Genomic DNA, 13,575 nt, shown 5'->3' on the forward strand with positions numbered 1-13,575 from the left:
TGTGTGTGTGTGTGTGTGCGTGCGTGCGTGCGTGTGTGTGCAATCTCTTGCAGGTAACAATTCCAAAGTGCATGCCTGTCCTGTTTTACCTCAGACTGCATTGACATCCAGCAAGAGATTGTGGATGCAATGTGGTTGTTGTTATCACATAGTAAATTAGGGTGACCTGTGGGGTATCCCAGAAAGCAGGTTCAACATACACTGAGTTTATCCCTGAACCCTGGGTTGACTTTGAGTATTCAGTTCCAGAAAAGCAGATCTGAGTTAGTTAAATTAATAATAATTATTATTATTATATATATATAATAATTATAATAATAAATAAAAAATGCAATTTCTGGAGAAATTGCGTGTGAAGGCGAAGACTTTGAATAACTTCTTGGGGAATGCTGCCGAATGATGATGAGTTGAATTACTTGAGAAATGTAGAAAATAGAAGTGTAAAACGAAATTTTGGAGAATTAGTGGTGAATTTCAAAATTGGAAATGTGTAATTTTTGGCAAGTGGGAAGTTGTGGAATAGCTAGGAAAATGATGAACAGTTGAAAGGTGGAACGGATTGAATCGGTTGAAAAATGTAGAAATAGAGTTGGAAAAAAATGTTGGGGGAGAATTTGGCGTAAATTTCAAAATTGAAAATTTTGGACTTTTGGTAAGTGGAAAATTGTAGAATAGGTAGGAAAAAGATGAACAGTTGAAAGACAGAAAAGAAGCCAGTCGATGTCCACGACTCACCGTTCTCAAAGCGGGGGGGCACAAATTCTCATGGGGTCGCTGTGAGGATTTGTTCCCCCCTGTAATTTAGGCTAGGAATGAGGCAACCTGTTCAAATTTGCCACACTACCTGAACAGACCCCCAGGAAGACCGAATAGAAGTCAGTTGAAGTCCAGGACTCACGGTTCTCAAAATGGGGGTGTGGATCATATCCTCACGGGGCCGCCGTGAAGATGTGGTCCCCCATGTAACTTGGGCTAGAAACGAGGCAACCTGTTCAAATTTGCCACACTTCCCAAACAGACCCTCAGGAAGACAGAAAAAAAAGCCATTTGAAGTCCAGGATTCACTGTTCTAAAAATGGGGGGGGGGGGGGGGGGGGGACATATCCTCACAGGGCCGCCGTGACGATATGTTCTCCCCCTGTAATTTGGGCTAGTGAAGGAATGGGGTTGAAATACAAAATGTCCTGCCTAGGTACAAAAACAGATATGCTCAAACCTCATTGAATAAAGTACATAAGTATATTCACATATTAAATCAATAAAAGAAAATATTTAAGCATATAATTATACCTGCACACAAAACCAATAAAGAAGACATAACTAGACATTTTTATACGTATATGGTGATGACATAGGTTTTTATAACTTCATGATCTGATATGTATTTCTGTGCACTTTGAAATAACAAATGTTTGTTGATATATTGCCTGAATAGCATAACGACCCTTAAGGAACTGTTGAATGCATGCCTGATGTTATTCTAATTCACGGACACGGCCCAAGGTGTCTAAGAATGTTTTGTACTTTATTATGTCTTATGTTTTGATTAATGCTTGATGTGACGTCGTATTTTGCCTAATGCTAGATGCCAGCCTTGGATTACTATTGAATGTTCTGGACAGAAAGAAAATGTTTTGACTAATAATGAAAACTACGGTTGGAAGCATAGTTAAACTAGAAAATGCAATTTCTGGAGAAATTGCGTGTGAAGGCGAAGACTTTGAATAACTTCTTGTGGAACGATGCCGAATGATGTTGAAATTAGTTGAATTACTTGAGAAATGTGGAAATTAGAAGTGTAAAACGAAATTTGGGAGAATTTGTGGTGAAAATTTGTAATTTTTGGTAAGAGGGAAGTTGTGGAATACGTATGAAAATGATGAACAGTTGAAAGTTTGAACGGGTTGAATCGGTTGAACAATGTAGAAATTAGAGTAGAAAAACGAAATTTTGGAGAATTTGGTTGAATTTCAAATTTGAAAGTTTGGACTTTATGGAAAGTGATAGGTTGTGGAATAGATAGGCAAAAGATGAACAGTTGAAAGTTGGAATGGGTTGAATCGGTTGAAAAATGTAGAAATTAGAGTAGAAAAACGAAATTTTGGAGAATTTGGTTGAATTTCAAATTTGGAATTTTTGGAAAGTGGGAAGTTGTGGAATAGTTAGGCAAAAGATGAACAGTTGAAATTTGGAATGGGTTGAATCGGTTGAACAATGTAGAAATTGGAGCAGAAAAATGAAATTTTGGAGAATTTGGTTGAATTTCAAATTTAAAAGTTTGGAATTTTTGGTAAGAGGGAAGTTGTGGAATAGGTTGGCAAAAGATGAACAGTTGAAAGTTAGAATGGGTTGAATCGGTTGAACAATGTAGAAATTAGAGTAGAAAAACAATATTTTGGAGAATTGGGTTGAATTTCAAATTTGAAAGTTTGGAATTTTTGGTAAGTGGGAAGTTGTGGAATAGGTAGGCAAAAGATGAATGATTGAAAGTTAGAATGGGTTGAATTGGTAGAGAAATGTAGAAATGAGAGTAGAAAAATGAAATTTTGGAGAATTTCGTTGGTTGGTCAACATAATAAATACATATCGTATCATAAATTTATAAAAACTTTAGTCATTACCACATATCAACAATGTCTAGTTATGTCTTCTTTATTGATTTGGTGTGTAGGTATATTTATGGCTTAATATTTTTCTTTGATTGATTTAGTATGTGAATATATTTGTCTGCTTATGTACTTTATTCAATGAGGTGTGAGCATATCTGTTTTTGTAGCTAGGCAGGACTTATTGTTTTTCGACCCAATTTCGTCACTCTCTCTGTTGACCTCAGTTTAACTGAGGTCACCAAAACCATTGATACTACCAGGGTCCCTCTGCTGGCACACCACGTCTCTCTGTGGAGCCGCTTCAAGTCCCTCTGTGGGGCTGCCAATGAGTGAGAAAAATAAGTATAGATAAAACTCATACCCAGACATATGTCAAGATGGAGAGAGGAGAGGCAATTGGCCCAGATGAAATTCCAGTGGCAGCATGGAACTATCAAGTAGAGATGGCAGGGGAGATTCTGACCAGATTGTTTAACAGAAATCCTTAAAAAGCTAGAAGATCCCCGAGGAAAGGTGCTGGTTCCTATTTTTTATTTCAGACCAAAGCGATGCGCAGAACTGCAGTAGGTACAGAGGTGTTATGTTGATCAGGCATAGCATGAAGTTATGGGAAAGAATATTAAAAGCGAGGCTTGGAAATCTCAACTGGCCAAAATAATGGAGAGTGTGGCAGAGATGAAGATGTTGCATTTTAATTTTGTAGAAGTGGTGCGGGAGGACATGCAGATGGTTGGTGTGACAGGACAAAAAGATTTGGAAAAGATTACTCTGCTGTCACGGCCCCTAACAGGAGCAGCCTCTTATTATTATAACAATTTTTTTTTTTTATAAAATAGTACAAGTGTAGGCACTGCAATTGTGTGGGCACTCCTTGGCTTCTGCCGGGGTGTGGGCAAGTTTTGTGCCATAATTCCTCAATTTAGAAGTTTTACTTTGACTTTAATTTTTTTTTTTTAATTTGGAAAAAAAAAATCAGCAATGTAGTGAAACCGCGATAAACGAACCGCGATGTAGTGAGGAATTACTGTACTTATTTCAGCTATACAGACTAAAATATAAAACTTGAAAAAAGTGACGTTCACATCCGGGGGGAGGCGGCAAAGTCCGGCGTTAAATGACGAGAAGAAGGTGAAGCAGAAGACGACGAAGAAGAAGAAGAAAAAGAAGAAAAAAAAAAGTACATCAGTAGCTGCAGCTGACCAAACTAGTAGTACAGATCCTTCTATAGCAACTTCTGTCCCTGTTTTTTTTATTTTTTTTTTATTTATCTTATTATTATTCTTATTATTTTTTATTCGTAACTAACGCCCTCTGCTAAATAATTCTTTCTGATTGAGTGCTGAACGGACTGCAGCCTTCACACGGGACATCCATCACTACGACTAAGTCTCTGCGCGGGCTGATGCTTTAGTCGCTAACAAAGAGAAAGACGCCACATTTTCAATAAGAGCTCAAGTGCGAATCTATTGGGATTTAGTTGAATTGTTGGGTGAACATGTGTGGAAGAACGACAACAAAGTACAAGGTGGAACTTCGTGGAATAAAAGAGAACGAGCAACATCTTCAACTGATGGGTGAGGTTTGCATCCAGCCTCGCGTTGTGCTCCACAGAGCAGGATTGTACACTTCCTACTCTCATTTACTTTGTTAAAAACGGCCTTCAATCGTTACAAATAGGAATATGTTTTTATTTCAGTGCAATTTTCATTTATTGTAATGGTGGCCATATGTCATTGAGCAAATGCGTTTAAGAATTTTGCCTATGGGACGTTTTGAGGCTCGTTTAAGTCTGCAGAACACCGCATTAGTGTTTGACTTTGACTAAACACATCCGGTTTTCAAAACAAGATGGCGATCCATCCTTCAATTCATTTTCCACACCGCTTGTCCCCACGAGAGTCGCGGGCGTGCTTGGAGCCTATCCTTGCAGTCATTGGGAAGCAGGGGGGGGGGGGCACTCAGAGACGAGCAACCGTCCACACTCGCACTCACAGCAACGGGCAATTTGGAGTGCTCAATCGGTCTACCACGCACGTTTTTTTGTTGGGTTTTTTTTCTGTGGGAGGAAACGGAAGTGCCTGAATAAAACGGACATTGAGAGTATATGCAAACTCCACACGCGGGAGGGCCGGAGCGAAAACACAAACTCCAGCCTAATCGGCCACTACAGGTTAATTAAAGGCCATATCATAGAAATGTGTTTTTAGACGTGTCTTAAATGTTTCTACTGAGGTAGCAGTTCTAATATCCATTGGTAGGGCATTCCAAAGCTCTGGAGCCCGAATAGAAAATGCTCTAGACCAGACATGGCAAACTATGGCCTACGGGCCACATCTGGCCCACGGGGCCATTTAATCCGGCCCGCCAAACGTGAATAAATTGTATTATTAAACTTTTTTTGGGGTCATTTTCCCTGCAATTACTATGTTTCCCCAATAGATGGGGAAGCGCTTGCCCGCGCATTTACTCCCGGAAGCCGTGTCAGAAAGCTCGGTGCACACTCACAAGTGCGTGTACATACTAAGTAGTTTCCATCAGTGCCGAATTTCGAGTGTGGGCTGTGACGCCAGCATTCTCGTAATTCGCGCGCTGAGCTTTCACATACAGTTTTACGCTAATGCCACCCACAAACCTTCCCCTGGAACCCTTCCATTAAAATGAGTGGCCCGAGGAAAAGAAAGGTGGACACTGAGTGTTTAAAAAAGAGAGTGGACAATTTGGCTCAACCTACGTGTGTGAGCAGACGTTCAGCCACATGAATGTCAACAAAGCCCGTCACAGATCTAGGTTAAAGGACCGACACCTCAGCGCTAGACTAAGAATTACCACAACAAATTTTACTCCAGACCATGATGCACTTGCAAATAAGGGAGACCAACAATACTATTGATTTCTTTATTACTTTATTTAGATGTATTCTTTCACTGATTCTTCAAGATGATGTATTTGGTCAGAATGTTTGCCGTTTGATGTGATTTCACTTCATTAGATAAACATATTTCATAAATCTGACCTGCAGGCGCAGAAGTGATGGAAACTATTACCGTAATTTCCGGACTATAAGTCGCGTTTTTTTTCCATAGTTTGGGTGGGGGGGCGACTTATTCTCAGGAGCGACTTATGTATGTTTTTTTTCCACAAATTTTTACTTGATCATTAAGGCATCACTTACTTACAAATATAGTTGACCACTTCCCATGTTATTTTTAGTATAGTTGATCACTTCACATGCTTTTATATCTTATCTTGAACATATTCAAAACATAAAAAATAGAGAAAACATCAAATAAAGCAATTAACACTTTAAAGCACCATATCCAAGTCCACTGTCTGCTGTATGTACACTTGCTCCATTTTTGCTCCTCTTATATTTATTATTATTATTTATTATTATTTGTTTATTTATCATTTATTCAACACTCTTATTTATTCATTGTTTGTGCCTTCTTGGGTTTTTTTGTGTTGCTTGTATGCATATGTGTACTATCTCACCGAGGGATAGTGGGAACGTAATTTCAATCTCTTTGTGTGTCTTGGTATATGAAAAAATGACAATAAAGCAGACTTTGACTTTAATAAAACAACCAAATAAACAAAACAAAAAACTACATCTGAAAAAAATTATATTTTCAGACGAAACTGGATGAGGGCGCTCTAAATTTCACCGTTGGCCGTGACTCATCAACTGGGTGGGCTTAAGAAAAATGACACCAAAAAGAAACTCATATTTTGCAGGTTACAAATTCAAGTTGTAAAATAAGCAGCTGAAAACAGTAATCGAGCAGCAGAAAGTAAGTTTTGAGAACCGTGATGTACCAATGGATTACTATTTCAAGTGACGTCAGTGGCACGGGACGGTGCGGCGGTTGTTTACATAAAGGATAAACGTACCCACGTAAGGACTACCGGCATCATTAGCGGTGATCATTTCTAAGTGACACGGAGGACAAAGAGTTTGAAGGAATTAAGGATTTGGAGTGACATAGAAGGTTTGAAAAACTATTATGGCTTTTACGCACGCCCGTTCCTACTCTACTGAGTCGGGGGCCGGTGCTCGGCTGAGTGGCTGTCCGCTAACGGTGCATGGGGCTCAGACATGGCCATTACGCACGCCCGGTCCTATGCCATGGAGCTCTCGTGTCTGGAAGTCCACGCCGCCACACGCTTGGAAGTTTGTTTTGTTTAATAAAGAGCCGTTTACCAAACCCACGTCTATCCTTATACTTTAACGCTACAATATAGTTATATACTAGATCTGTGGAATAAAGACGAGGCTGACGTCAGGGCGCACGCGCGGCGATGTTGACAAAGGACGAGGAATTTGATCGATGGATTTAATGGATTTAAAGTGCACGGATGGTTTGATAATATTATTGCTTATATTATAGTTATTTGAAATATAGTTTATCGTTATATGAGCCTGTGGAATATTTTGAAGTGCAAGCACCCTCAGCCGCGCGCACCCATTGTTGGCAAAGAACGATCGATGGATTTAATGAATTGGAGTGACACTGATGATTTTATAAACGTATTATTCATGTAATCGTTTTCTTTAATAACTATATGTTACGTCAGGCCCATTCTCAGCTCTTCGTTTGTGTTTGTCACCTTAGCATACCTATCGTTTAGCCTGTTGCTATCGTATCGAACGATCGATGGATTTAATAAATTGGAGTGACACCGATGGTTTTATAAACATGTTATTCATGTAATAGTTGTCCTTAATCACTCTATATGTTACGTCAGGCCCGTTCTCAGCTCTTTGTTCGTGTTTGTCACGTTAGCATACCTATCGTTTAGCCTGTTTTAGCTAGCTTTAGCCTGTTGTTGCTCGTTCATGACTGTTTTTGGTGTGGGATTTTGTCGAATAAATTGCCCCCCAAAATGCGACTTATACTCCGGAGCGACTTATATGTTTTTTTCACTTTTTGGGGCATTTTATGGCTAGTGCGACTTATACTCCGGAGCGACTTATACTCCGCAGCGACTTATAGTCCGGAAAATACGGTATTCATAATAACAATGTCGTTTATAATGAGAATTACTGATAGTAATTTTTTGGTGAAACATTTTTTTAATGCTGTTAATAAATGCATTTGTTTTCAAAAAGCTTTTTTTGAATATCCATGCTTTACTACTGTTGGATTTGGTCCACAATTTGGGAAGTGCGCTATTCACGCCTCATGGCAAAAGCCATAGCCAATCACCTGTTGTCCAATTTACTCACTGCGTGCTTGTTTTATTTCTTCAGTTTTAGGAAAAGGCTAAGACACCGAAACAAAATTTAGACTTACACAGGTTGGTTGAGTTCAGTCACAATTCTTGTTAAGAAAGCTCTGTTTTCAGGAAAGTACAATACAGCGTTGGGCCTTTCATGCGACCATGCGCAAGAGCAGAGAGTCTCCATTCAGAAAAGGCAATGTTCAAGGTTCTTTGGTCAGCTTATATTCAGTTGCACATGCCAGCGTGGGCCGAGTTTGATGGGTGATGAGTCAGGGGGTGTGGCAATTTTCGCAGGAGAGTTTGATTCCATGGGAGTGGGTGCTCGTTCGGTGAGAGCTGGTTCCATGGGGGTGGGTGCTGATTATGGGCAATTCGGTGTGTGTGGGGGCTGTTGTTTTCCTTTCCGTCTTTCGGCCTTGGCGATCACCTTTGGTTGGTTCTTGGTTGTTTTCCTCCTGCCGCTCTTCCTCTGGCACCTCGACCGGTTTTATCGCCAAGTGTCCTTCCTGTAAACCATTCTTGCACATCCACTTCGCCCACTGTCGCACACCGCCCGTTCGTCATTCTTTCAATTTTGTCATTTTGTACGGAATTATGTGAACTTTTGGCTGTGACATCATCAATTTGTTAATGTTCCCTGACTATGCAAAGTTCTTACTCACCATTTACCATGCATTCTTTTGTTTATTTTGACACTATCTTTTGACACACATCTTTTCATTGTTAGGCAAAACATTTCCCTCTGTCCAGAACTTTCAGTAGTAATCCAAAACTGGCATCTAGCATTAATCAAAACATAAAATATAATCAAGTACTGAACATTTTTAAATGACTTTGGCAGTGTCCGTGATTTAGAAAATTGTCAGGCATGCATTAAACAGTTCCTTAAGGGTCATTAAGCTATTCAGGCAATGTATCAAAAAACATTTGTTATTTCAAAGTGCACAGAAATACATATCAGATCATAAAGTTATAAAAACCTTTGTCATTACCACCTATCAAAAATGTTTAGTTATGTCTTCTTTATTGATTTGGTGTGTAGGTATAACTATATGCTTAAAATGTTTCTTTTATTTATTTAATATGTGAATATACTTGTCTGCTTATTTACTTTATTCAGTGAGGTTTGAGAATATCTGTTTTTGTAGTTAGGCAGGACTGTTTGTATTTCGACCCCATTTCTTCACTACCTACTAAAAGTACAAACCTTTTATGCAATGACCTTTACATGTCCTTTCTATTACTTCACACAAACACTACATCCATCTGCTCCTGGTTCGGCCCCCCGGTCTAAATTTAGAACCAAAGTCGGCCCGCCAGTCAAAAAGTTTGCCCACCCCTGCTCTCGACCCTGCAGACATTTTTTGGGCCCTCGGGGTCACTAAAAGACTAGCGTTTTGCGAGCGGAGGTTACGAGACGGAACGTGAGGAACAAATAGGTCGACAAGATATGAAGGCACTAAGCTATGCAATGATTTATAGGTTAATAGAAGAACCTTGAAGTCACATCTTAAATGGACCGGGAGCCAATATAAGTTGGCTAATATTGGGATAATGTGATCAAATTTTCTTGTTCGTTAGAGCAGCCTTGTAGCAGCACTTTGTACTAACTGTAGACTTTTACTGGACTTAGGAAGACCAGAGAATAATGCGTTACAGTAGTCCAAGCGCGACGTAATAAAGGCATGTGTAATAGTTTCCGCATCACCGGTCGAGATGGTCGGACAAATCTTAGCAATATTACGAAGGTAAAAAAACGCAATTCTAGTTATGTTTTTAATGTGCTTTTGAAAGGAGAGCGTTTGGTCAAATCATCATCGGCATCACAGTCTCGAAAGACCATAGAGTTATTGTGTCTGGAGGTTAGGTGTTCTTTGCACAGCGTCTGCTGTGGCTGGTGAGTCCAATCCGTGAGAGACAGACACGGTCGCAGATGTTACAGGTGTGGGCCGGTGAAGGTGGGGGCATGGTGGCTTGCTGCTTCCTCAACTTCCTTTTCGTTTCTCGATGTTGAGCCAGGGTGATTTCGTAGGTCTGCAGCCCGTTTCAGAGAGCCTGTTGCCATTTGTGGTGATCCTGGATGACGTCTTCCCAGGTGGCTGGGTTGATGTTGAAGGATTTGAGGTCTTGTTTGCAGACATCCTTGTAGCGGAGCAGTGGGCAGCCTACTTGCCTTTTGCCTGATTTTAGCTCTGCATATACGTAAGATGTCCTTTGGCATACAACCGTCTTCCATCCGACAGACATGGCCCAGCCAACGGAGACGCCGCTGCTTCAGCAGGGAGAGCATAGTGGGGAGCTGTGCACTCTCCAGGACTGCACTGTCTGTGATCCTGTCCCCCCAGGTGATGCCCAGTATGCGTCTCAGGTAATGCAGATGGAAAGAGTTCAGCCTTCTCTCCTGATGTGCATAAAGAGTTCAGGCTTCGCTGCCATAGGCCCTGTGCACTTGCATCTTTGTATGGATGGTGAGCTTGCTGTTCTGCCATACTCTGGGTGTCAGTTTTCCAAAGGTAGAATCTGCTTTCCCAATCTGGCTGCTGACTTCAGCATCGAGTGACAAATTGCTGGTGATGGTAGACCCAAGATAGATAAAGCTGCTTACAGCTTCCGGTGTGTAGTTGTTGATGGTGATGGAGGGTGGGACAGTGGTCCCCTGGTCCATTGTCTTGGTTTTGTTTAGGCTGATGGTCAGGTTGAAGTCCTGACATGCTTGGCTGAACCGGTCAAGGAGAATCTGCAGGTGTTCCTTAGTGTGTGCTGTCAGTGCTGCATCATCAGCAAACAACATGTCCCGAATGGTGAGTGGTCTGACCTTGGTTTTTGCTCTCAGTCAGGATAGGTTGAATAGTTTGCTGTCTGTCCTAGTCTGTAAGTAAACTCTCTCAGTTGATGCTCCGAAGGCTTGGCACAGGAGGAGAGAGAAGAATATCCCAAACAGAGTGGGTGCCAGCACGCATCCCTGTTTGACACCACAGCGGATGTTAAAGGGCTCAGAAGTGCACCCGTCGTACTGGATAGTACCTTTCATGCCAGTGTGGAAAGACTGAAGGATGCTGAGGAGTTTTGGCAGGCAACCTATCCGTTCCACCAGTTGGAAGAGGCCGCTCCTGCTCACCAGGTCGAAAGCCTTGGTAAAGTCAACAAAGGCCATGTAGAGAGGTTTATGTTGTTCTCTGCACTTCTCCTGCAGCTGTCTCAGGGTGAAGATCATATCCAGAGTTGATCTTCCTGCTCTGAACCCTGCCTGTGACTCTGGGTAGAGCTTCTCTGCGAGGACTTGGAGTCTATTTAGTACAACTCGAGTAAAGAGCTTACCGGTAATGCTGAGTAGGGAGATGCCACGGTAGTTGTTAGTTACTCTTGTCTCCCTTGTTTTTGTACTAGGTGACAATGTTGGCATTTCTCATGTCCTGTGGGACAGAGCCTTCTTTCCAGCACAGGCATAAGAGCTTGTGCAGTCTATCCTGAAGAGCAGGCTTCCCACACTTGAGGACTTCGGCTGTTATCCCATCGGTGCCTGGATCTTTTCCACTGGGCAGGCTGTTAATTGCTTTGCTGAGTTCCTCAGTCGTTGGTTCCATGTCGAGCTCTTCCATAACAGGTAGATGCCCTACACGCCTGAGGGCTGCATCAGAGAAACTATTGTCCCTGGCATAGAGCTCTGAGTAGTGTTCCACCCAGCGGTCCAGCTGCTTAGAGTGTTCAGCGATGGTTTCTCCCGAAACTGATTTCAACGGGACGATTGTGCGGGGTGATGGTCCAAGTGCCTTTTTGATGCCGTCAAACATGAGTCTGATGTTGCCTGTGTCAGCAGTTGCATGAATGTTGCTGCAGAGCTGTAGCCAATAGTCATTGGCACAATGTCTAGCGGCTTGTTGGAATTTCCCCCTAGAAGATCGGAGGGCCTGTAGAGTTTTGGTGTTTGGAGTGTGCTTGTAATTTGTGAGTGCGACGTGTTTTTCTTCAAGGATTGGTGCCAATGATGGTGCCAATTAAATTGGCATCGAATCAGTCGTTTGGCTTTCCCTGCTTTTTGCCAAAGACTGACAGGGCCGTGCTGTGTGTGGCATCCCTCAAGCCATCCCAGTACTGCTGGGCAGAGCTGGACAGGGGTGGGTCGTGGAGGGAGACTGCTAAGGCACAGAGGAAGGCTGTAGCTTTGGTTGGGTCAGTTGTTTTGCTGCTGTCGATGCGGGGGGGCTCCCTTTGGTTTGGACCTGTGTAGGGTTTTTTGCCTGTAGCTTGACTCGACAGAGCACAAGGGAGTGGTCTGTGTCGCAGTCTGCACTGTGGAGACTGCGTGTTTGAAGGATGCCTCTGAGATCAGAAGTGCGTGTTATAATCAGGTCTAACTGGTGCCAGTGACCTGAGCGTGGAGGTCTCTGTTAGAGTGGTGCTCACTCTAACTTATTTTTGCAAGAACCACACGTGGACAGTATGCCCTTTTTAAGCACTTGCAAATGGAGTCATTCGTCACTGTGCGTACAGCGATGATCGAATGAGGTCTGACTCAGGCCTCTTGCAAGAGCATTTTTATTGATAAGAAACAGGGTGGGGGTGAGAGTGGATAGGATGGAGTTGAAGCCCCTGACCTCTGGTCCAAGCATATTAGGGGGTGTTTTACGACGTTGTGTAAAACAACACAAGCTAGGTTATTTATTACAGGTTACATTCCAACATAAGCATACAACTAATCTCGCTAGGTTATTTATTACAGGTTACATTCCAACATAAGCATAGGATCAACATATATCTATCAACCCTAACATATCCCTCCTGTTTATCATATGATTATGTCACCCCAATCAACAAATACAAGCAAGAAAATATAACGAAGAAAGAAGAATAGAAAAAAAAATAAAAAACTCAATAAAAAAAACAGATGATAGTGGACGGGTTGGGGATTGTCAAGGGTGATACATGATACAAACAACAACAATGAGAGCAACTATTTCCAGTGAAGATGAGGCTTTTCCTTAATACTCCAGTCCAAATTTAGTGCGTGAGTGAAAAACCTGCGGCAAGATGTTTCAATGCAGGAAAAGTCTCACACGGTCCCTCTGCCTTAGGCGACCAGAATGCTATCAATAAAAAAATTAAAAGAAAAACACAGAAAGAGTACATTATTGTATCCATCACTTGCGAGGCATTTTCGACGGTCAAATCATCAAGTTTCTGTAAAACATGCTCAGCTAAACAGCATCTACGCAATCCACGTTTCGCAGCACATTATAGTCATCACATCCGTCATGTCTGAGAAGTTGTATATGTACTTGTGCTACGGTAGAAGACACAACCCTCGTCACAGCAGACTTCAAACATGGGATAACACAGGTCGTAAACAAGCACAACAACACCAGCACAACAAGCACAGGAGTCACTAGTTTCAACAGCAACTGCCACGAAGCGCCAGTGAATAGCCATGAAAAGAAATCCCATTGATGTGGGACTTTGTCTTTTGACATGGCCTGCTGTAAGTTCTTCAGTGAATCCATGGTTTCGTTGATGTGTGTGTCATTTTCTCCTGGTATGTATGTGCAACAGGAAGTCCCAATAATGTGGCACACACCACCTTGTGCTGCCGTCAACAAGTCCAGAACCATCCTGTTTTGCAAGACCATCAGTCTAATAGCCTGAATCTTTCGATTTTTGTCCATCGTTGACTTGCAGTGAGAGATTCACAAAGCATTGAAAACGATAGTTTAGTGTCTCGATGAAGAGTGATTGTTTTCCAATGCCA

General features: G+C 41.9%; 1 pseudogene across 1 annotated transcript in view; it reads left to right on the forward strand.

The window, feature by feature from the left end:
- The first annotated feature begins 3,710 nt into the window (after positions 1 to 3,710).
- Positions 3,711 to 13,575, forward strand: part of LOC148380473 (uncharacterized) — a 32,108-nt pseudogene continuing 22,243 nt past the window's right edge. Inside the window, exon 1 of the transcript XR_015854750.1 lies at positions 3,711 to 4,183. The product of XR_015854750.1 is annotated as an uncharacterized LOC148380473 (transcript). The remainder of the gene's footprint in view (positions 4,184 to 13,575) is intronic.

Source organism: Syngnathus floridae, chromosome 21 (genome assembly GCF_059516105.1).
Source record: "Syngnathus floridae isolate MCC-2025c chromosome 21, RoL_Sflo_1.0, whole genome shotgun sequence".
Lineage (NCBI taxonomy): Eukaryota > Metazoa > Chordata > Actinopteri > Syngnathiformes > Syngnathidae > Syngnathus > Syngnathus floridae.